Source organism: Plectropomus leopardus, chromosome 6, assembly GCF_008729295.1.
Source record: "Plectropomus leopardus isolate mb chromosome 6, YSFRI_Pleo_2.0, whole genome shotgun sequence".
Classification (NCBI taxonomy): domain Eukaryota; kingdom Metazoa; phylum Chordata; class Actinopteri; order Perciformes; family Serranidae; genus Plectropomus; species Plectropomus leopardus.
In genome coordinates, this window is record NC_056468.1 from 32,231,953 (window position 1) to 32,241,187 (window position 9,235).

General features: G+C 37.7%; 2 pseudogenes; both read left to right on the plus strand.

The window, feature by feature from the left end:
* Positions 1-625: 625 nt before the first annotated feature.
* LOC121944893 lies at positions 626-2,753 on the plus strand (annotated as a pseudogene).
* A 2,157-nt stretch (positions 2,754-4,910) lies between these two features.
* On the plus strand, positions 4,911-6,818 carry LOC121944844 (annotated as a pseudogene).
* The last annotated feature ends 2,417 nt before the right edge of the window (positions 6,819-9,235 follow it).

Below are 9,235 nucleotides of genomic sequence, written 5' to 3' on the forward strand. Positions count from 1 at the left end.
ATAATATATGAAAGTGTTTTTGCATTTACATAAATAAGTCAGTCCAACACAAAGTGTTTCATTGCGATACATGAATCATCAGATGTAAAACTTTGGAAATCTTCAGTGTCCTGAAAGTTTGGTATGATATTTTTACCTTCAACAGAATAGTTGTTGTTTGTGGTCAATTAAAAACGTGATCACTTGTTCTTTGGAAGTTGTTAATTTGATGATGATCTTTCTAATCTCTTGATGATGGGAAACACTCAAGTCCTCCTGTGACCCTGAACAGGTAAAAGAGACATCTTGGGAGGGTGAATGAATGAATGAGAACATGAGGGAGGAAAACATAAACGGTATAATATTAAAAACTTAAATGTTTGGTGTAACATGTTACTGTTGGCGTAACACTCAAAATGTTGTTGAATTGGTTTAGTGTCGGTCAGCTTTGCCCTTTTTCATGTTTATGGTGTTTTTTTGAGTTGTAGAAATGAAATTATTTCTTAAGTATACATGAAACAAAAAGGCTGTTACTTTGTATTTTGTTTGCCTAAAGACATTTTTTACAATGAATTTGGGCTCTACTGAATGAAGAGTGAAATATTTGAAAACATCCTGACACTACCTGCTGGTGACTAAATGACACAGGAGCATTTCCTGCTCACAGGTTACTCTGTTGGTGAAAATGAAAGTAGATTTTAACATTGATCGGAGCTGAGACGCCATTACAGGGTGTGACATCTCTGCTGGGAAACACGTTTGGAATAAAAGCAATCAAAGGAAGAGACTGTACCTTGGTGAGTCTTGCTTTTGAAAGACAATTTAGAAACCCAAGACAAATGGCTGAGAAAATTGCTCTTTTGGAAAGTTACCTGAGCTGTCATGTGTGTTCAGAGACTTTCAGAGATCCTGTGTCTCTGAGCTGCAACCACAGCTTCTGTTCAAGATGCCTGAAACAATTCTGGGAACAAACTAAAACAAAAACTGTCCTATTTGTAAAAGAAAATCCTCAAAGCATGAACTTTAGAGGAGTGAACTTTATCTCTAAAGGAACTGGCTGACTCCTTTGCTAAGAGACAGAAAACTGGATCATCTGAGACAGAAAAAGAAACAGAGACAAGATGAGGTGTGTGTGTAAACATCAAGAAGAGCCTAATTGGTTCTGTAAGGATGAAGACAGAGCTGTCTGTCCTGTCTGTGAGTTTCCTCACCACCAGAGTCACAAGGTGGTTCCTGTAGAACAAGCAGTCAGTGAGCTGAAGGACGAGCTGAAATCTGACTTAAAGTCTCTGCAGGACAAGAGGGACAAATATGAACAAGTGCAGGAAACATACAGAGAAGTGAGTCAACACTCCAAGAAGCAGCTGTTGTCCACAGAGAGACAGATCAGAGCAGAGTTCAACAAGCTCCACCAGCTCCTGAAAGAGGAAGAGGAGTCCAGACTGGCAGCTCTGAGGGAGGAAGAGCAGCAGAAGGGGAGGACTCTGAGCAGAGAGATGAGGATGATTGAGGAGCAGATCTCCTCTCTGTCAGACAGTATCTGTGCTGTTGAAGAAGAGCTGCAGAAACACAACGTGGCGTTCCTCAGCAGTTATAAAGACACTCAGAGCAGAGCCAGAGTCCAGAGCTCACTGTCAGATCCACAGCTGCTCTCAGATGTGGCCAAACACCTGGGCAACCTGTCCTTCAGGGTCTGGGACAAGATGAGGGACAAGGTCCACTTCAGTCCTGTCATTCTGGACCCAAACACTGCACACAGCTGGCTCTATCTGTCTGATGATCTGACCAGTGTGAGACAGGGAGACTCAGGCCCAGCAGCTTCCTGATAATCCAGAGAGAAACATCAACTTTACACCGATATTCTGGGCTCTGAGGGCTTCAGCTCAGGAAACACAGCTGGGACGTGGAGGTGGGAGACTATCCTGGTTGGAATGTAGGTTTTGCCAAAGAGTCAGTTGACAGGAAGGGAGAGAGATGTGCTACACCAAAATATGGAACCTGGTGTTTACGGCATGGAGATGGAAAATACGCTGATGCTGTTGGTAAGATTGTCCCAGTGAAGAAGAGTCTCCAGAGGATCAGAGTCCAGCTGGACTATGACAGGGGGGAGTTGTCCTTCTACAACCCTGAAGACATGACTCACATCTGCACTCACAGAGACACTTTCACTGAGAAACTCCTCCCTTATTTCAATATTGGACCGGCTGGTGATGCTAAAACTGCTGAAATCCAAATCTGTCAAACAGAGATTTCTCTCTGATGTTCAGGGATGTAAATTATTTGTCCAAACTTTTACTTTTTTACTTTTTGTATTATCATGATTGTTTGAGGGTTTAATCTGCACTAAACTCCTCATTATAATTAACTCCCAAAGCAGCATTTTAGATCTGCTTCTGTTTCATTTATTCATTTTTTTTTTTATTTTTTACATCTTAACAGATTTGATTAGTTGTTGAGGATCCCTGAATATTTTGTGCTCATTGTTTCTGTGATCTGAAATAAATGATTCTGAGGAAACACAGTCGATTTTAGTTTGTAAGATTTCCAAATAATCTGATCAGGTTTTGTTTAGGGTTTTTTTTTTTTTTTTTTTTTTTTTTTGGTTTTCAAGCGGTTGGTTGTTGCATTGTTTCTTTACACCCAGAGTCTCAGTGGTTCAGTGGATGAAAACACATGAGGAGACAAACTTTACAGATTACAGTTGTTAATTATTGTGATTATCAGCAGCTTGTTTTGATTCAGACAATATCATATCCTTCATCAGCTTTGGTTTTTGATACAGTGCTTCTTCATAATATATGTGATCTTTTTTGTGATACATGTATAAAACAATGCAGTGTGTTTAGGTTTTTCTCATTTAATCAACTATATCTTTTGTAAAATGTACATTGTATGGGTGCTGTTTCACATGATATGTAAATAAATCAAGGGTAGATTTTGTTAAGAATTTTTTGTGAGTTTGTTTAAAGTGCCTGTAAATAGTGTGTAAAAAAATACAATAAATTGCAATCAATACAAATCTTAAAAAACAAAACACATTATCTTTTTGTTTGTTCTTCACATTAGAAAATAAATCATACTGTAAATCTGGTTAACTTTAACCTCCTACACCTTCAGTGCATCATTAGAAACGGCCTCACTGAAGAGGCGGAGGACTGAGGGTCGAAAACACACAGATGTAAAATGATTTGATCTCGAGGAGAATTAAGATTTTCATGACAGATTATTTTCTTGAAACGTGTTGAGTCAGTCAGCAGGACTGTTTGATGCTAACAGTGTATGAAGCCTGCAGAGATGGAGAAGCTTCTCAAAAGAAGACATTTGTTTGAGAAATGTTTTTTAAATTTCATTTTATTCATTCTGTAACCGACTTACTGCAGTTCTCAGAGACAACATGCTCACACGTGCAAAATATCATCCACATTATTGAATGTACAGTATGTGTAAAGTGTGTGATTGTGTGTGATTGCTTGGACACATTTTACTTCCCTTAAATGCTGCAAGATGGAGACAAAGTCCACGTTTAATTCACAGCCTGCTCATTTTTTAACACTGAACATTTGATTTCTGTCACTTTTTACTGAAACTCCTGACGAGTGCAAATTCTGTCATTTTATTCCCAATCAAGACAATCTGGTGCCACTGCAGCTTCTTACTGACATGTTTGTGAGAAAAAGTGAGAAAATGCATCTGTCCATACAATATTGTTAAAAATATTTTCCACAAACATATATAAAGCGCTCGATAGTAAATAAGCTTCAGCTTTGTTTGTTACTTATTAAAGCATCAAAATTACCTGAATATCTCTGATAAAAACAATGAAATTATGTTTTATAGTCAGTCTGTCTGTCTCAGTTGTTTTTTTCTGTCCCTCCTTTCAGCCTCACCCTACGTCCTCAGGCCCCTTCACTACTGTCCTCTACCTGTCCTGCAGATGTCCTCAGACCCTCCCCCACCACTCCCAGTCACCTGACTCTCAGTCACCTGCTCACCTGATCCCACTTTCCCTCATCAGCCATCAGTACAAATACCTGCTGCTTTTCTTCATCTGACAACTGAAACTTGCCTTCCTGCCTGATTCAGTGGCGTTTATTTTTAGGATCAGACACAGTCCAGTAAACCTCAGACACCTTCAGTCAGAGCAGATGCAGGATTTAGTTTTCAGTATTTGCAGTTGTGGATCTTCAGGATCATATCCACAGGTATCCACATATGTTGACCCCAAACTAAAAATGCACCACTAAACCTCTGAGTTAAAGATCCCGTAATTAAAAAACGGTCACACAAAATCCAAAGATGTTAAGAGCTGAATATATATTCATATAAATGAGTCGACCCAGCACAATTATATACAAACACCCAATGATGTCTTTTAACATCATAGGTGCCATTGATCGAGATAGTTGAGTTTTTCATCGCGATACATGAAACATCAGATACAAAACTTTGGAAACTTAAAAATCTTCACCGTCCTGAAAATTATGATATTGTTACCTTCAACAGATTAAGGTAAAAGAAGGTCAAAATTTTGAGAGTGAATGAATGAACTGGTTTAGTGTCAGTCAGCTTTGCCCTGTTTTATGTTTATTGTGTTTTTATGAGCTGTTGAAACAAAATTATTTATGAAGTACACATGAAACAAAAAAGGCTGTTTAGACAGTTACTTTGCATTTTGTTTGCCTTAAGACATTTTCACAATGACTTTGTGCTGTTCTGAATAAAGAGTGAAAATTTTACCTCTGAAAACATCCTGACACCATCTGCTGGTGACTAAATGACACAGCAGCATTTCCTGCTCACAGTTTACTCTGGTAGTGACAATGAAAGTACATTTGATGTTGCTGATCAGAGCTGAGACGCCATTACAGGGTGTGACATTTCTGCTGGGAAACACACGTTTGGATTTTATTAAGTGGAGAAGTAAGAGACTTTAAGTCGGTGAGTCCTGCTGTTGAAAGATAACTTCAGTTTAAGATGGCAGAGAGAGCTCTCCTTAAAAGTTTCCTGAGCTGCCATGTGTGTTCAGAGACTTTCAGAGATCCTGTGTCTCTGAGCTGCAACCACAACTTCTGTTCAAGATGCCTGAAACTATTCTGGGAACAAACTAACAACAAAAACTGTCCCATTTGTAAAAGAAGATCCTCAAAAGATCCTCTGGTGAACTTTGGACTGAAGCAACTGGCTGACTCTTTTGCTGAGAGACTGAAAACTGGATCATCTGGATCATCTGAGACAGAAATAGGAGAGAAGACACTAATGTTTGTGTGCAGTAAACATCAAAATGAGACTAAATTGTTCTGTAAGGATGAAGACAGAGCTGTCTGTCCTGTCTGTGTGTTTTCCTCACCACCAGAGTCACAAGGTGGTTCCTGTAGAACAAGCAGTCAGTGAGCTGAAGGACGAGCTGAAATCTGACTTAAAGTCTCTGCAGGACAAGAGGGACAAATATGAAAAAAGTGCAGAAAACATACAGAGAAGTGAGTCAACACTCCAAGAAGCAGCTGTTGTCCACAGAGAGACAGATCAGAGCAGAGTTCAACAAGCTCCACCAGCTCCTGAAAGAGAAGAGGAGTCCAGACTGGCAGCTCTGAGGGAGGAAGAGCAGCAGAAGGGGAGGACTCTGAGCAGAGAGATGAGGATGATTGAGGAGCAGATCTCCTCTCTGTCAGACAGTATCTGTGCTGTTGAAGAAGAGCTGCAGAAACACAACGTGGCGTTCCTCAGCAGTTATAAAGACACTCAGAGCAGAGCCAGAGTCCAGAGCTCACTGTCAGATCCACAGCTGCTCTCAGGAGCGCTGATAGATGTGGCCAAACACCTGGGCAACCTGTCCTTCAGGGTCTGGACAAGATGAGGGACAAGGTCCACTTCAGTCCTGTCATTCTGGACCCAAACACTGCACACAGCTGGCTCTATCTGTCTGATGATCTGACCAGTGTGAGACGTGGAGACAAAGGCCAGCAGCTTCCTGATAATCCAGAGAGACACACTAACTATACCTCTGTTCTGGGCTCTGAGGGCTTCAGCTCAGGGAAACACAGCTGGGACCTGGAGGTGGGAGACTATCCTGGCTGGAATATAGTTTTGCCAAAGAGTCGGCTGACAGGAAGGGAGAGAGATGTGCTACACCAGAATATGGAATCTGGTGTTTACGGCATGGAGATGGAAAATACGCTGATGCTGTTGGTAAGACTGTCCCAGTGAAGAAGAGTCTCCAGAGGATCAGAGTCCAGCTGGACTATGAAAGGGGGAAGGTGTGGTCCTTCTACGACCCTGAAGACATGACTCACATCTGCACTCACAGAGACACTTTCACTGAGAAACTCTTCCCATATTTTGGTATCGGAAAGTCTGGTGATGCTAAAACTGCTGAAATCAAAATCTGTCCTTTTTAGTGAGGAATGTAAACTAAAGCCTCCTGCAGACTGTGAGATTTTTCCTGTAAGTTTATTGCAGCTACACTGTGTGACATGGATCTTATAAACTTAAGTTTGATGTATGCAGACTGTATGATGACATCACCTACTAAATCGAAAGCTATCATGTACATCCATCAACGTCAGCACACAAGAACAAATCGTCCTTGGCGTGCATCATCCATCTACACAGCTGTAGTGTTAAAAGCAAGTTGTAAACAAATTAAGCCCTCGCTTTTGTGGCATTTATATGTGTTGAAAAAAGTTAGAAGGAAAAATATTTATCCTGCACTAATTTTCTAAAGCGTTAAAAACAGCACATGTGGAGATATGGATAGAGATATATAGAGTACTAAAGTTTATTGTTTATTTTTTGCCCAATGACACCAAAATAAAACTACCTGCACCAGCTATAAAAGAATACTTGAGACATAAAATGACCATTTTTTTCAATCAGTAAGTAATGCCGTGTTACCTTGAATTGGTCAAGAAAATCTTTTTCTTGTTTTCCTTCATGAGAAATGAGAACATATTGATTTATTGATTGAAACAAACAAAAAACAAAACAAAAAAGCTTGTAATATAATAGTCTCATTTCTATCTTGTGTGCACAGCAAATACATGAATGTTTATTTTTGCAGCTTCATCTCTGTTCAATACAACCAGATAATCGATAGAGAAATGCTGTCTCTTAACACCAGCAGATGGTGTAATCACTCTTCAAAACACAGCAGGAGTTTATCTCAGTCAAACTACACAACACCAGCCTGATGTTTCTCATTATTAGTAGCAATGAAAAAAATCTAATCACAGCTACAGAGATTTATTATCACCTAACAATACACGCTCCTGTTGTTTTTTTACATTCTCATACAGCAAAATAATATGATTTATGAAACTGTTTTGGCTGAAAATGAGCATCATATAGTAGTAGAAAGCTCTGACTGCTTCACCTGAGAACCAAAAATGCACATTTGTGATCATGAAGAAGAAAGTCATAATTACAAATCTGCAACTGCAGCATTTTCATTTCATGCTACTTAGTATTTTTACTCCACTTCATTAATTAATTAATATATTTTCAGATTAATAGTTTGCACACAAAACACATGATGAGTTTGTAAATGATACATTGTCTTAGATTAACAGCGAAATGCCACTTTCAGACAGTGATATTCCAATGATATGATAAAGCTTAACAATCAGGGGTTCATTTTTAGAATTTTTGCTGTAATATTTAAGTAGATATTGCTTACAGTATTTAAAGACTTTGGCTATAAGTGAGTTTTTTTTTAACGTCTTACTTGGAGTATTATATATTTAAGTATTGCTATTTTGCTTAAAAAGGTGATATTTAATGACTTCTGGTCTTTAACTGGGCTTTTAACATGTACCAACCAGGAAAAGACTCAAAATGACCACAAAGAGACACAATTCAAACAACAAAAAAGAGGACAAAGAAATGCTCCTGTAGATTCAGTAGTAGATTTATCAAAAAATGTTTTATAAAAACTAGGGAAAAGTTTTTAAGGGAAAAAAAGAAAAGCTTCGGGTAAAAAGCCTTTTCTTGTATTATTAAGTGTTGGGTAAAAGTAAAAATTATGGGGAAAACTATATTCAATTAACTATATTATTATACAAGTTATTATAACATTTTAAGCACTTTTTTGAATTTCATGTTTTGTTGTTTTATTAAACTGTTTTTCAGGAAACTTTCTATTTTACTTTTTTTTGCGATATTTGTTTCATTGCTCATAATTTTTTTTTTTAATTTTTACTTAAGAAATCAAGCTAATTTGGTCAGGTTTAAAATGATTAATTGACTGAATTATAATTTTAAAAAAAGACAGAGGATCTTGAAAATAATACAGCGGCAGCTCTGGACTCTTTACCACTGATCTGATATCTTTACAGTGGGCCGTCTGAAGGGAAAACACCAGATCAGATCTGATGGTAACACCGTTTCACACTTCACCTTGACTGAGCATGTACAATACAAATCAAACACATAATGAGCCTCAGAGAGTGAGAGGTTGGCAGGGCCTCCTGCTCTAATTTGTAAGGTTTATTCCTCAGTAAATTCACCAGAGTGTAACCTGCCTCTTTCCCAGTGCATGCTGGGATAGGCTCCAGCCCCCCGCAGCCCTGAAGCGGATAAGCAGCTTAGAAAATGGTCCGATAGATAAATGGATGGATCATTTATTCTCACACCCTGAGATCACTGTGGGGATGATGAGGATTTTCCCACCAAACCATCATAACCTGGGTTGTATGTGCTGTATTTACAAGCACTTATAGTTTTCTCAGAGGCAGACATTAAGTACATATACTGCGTTTTGTTTGATGTACTTTTATTATGTTTTTCTCTTCAAATTTTGCACCTTAAACAAGTGTGAAGCATTGAAAAGCACAGAAATGTTCACAGACAGAATCAGCTTTTGTTTATCATAAAATTTGTTTTATTTTAAAACAAACAGATCTAGTGATGTACAACTTTTTTATTTTTTCAGGATAAGTCATATATATTTTTTTAATGATCGCATTACAGAGATGCATGCATTACTTAAGCAAAAAAACTGATTTTTAAAATTATTTTTATATTTATAAGAAGTTACAAAAAATAGTAAAAACACTAATACTAATAATAATAATAAAATTATTTTTATATTTATAAGAAGTTACAAAAAATAGTAAAAACACTAATACTACTACTACTACTATACTAATAATAATAATAATAATAATAATAATAATAATAATAATGATAATGATGATACAATGGAAATTAAATCAATTTCAAAATTAAAATCCAAAAAAGTGCAAGTGGCTAAAAGCAAACC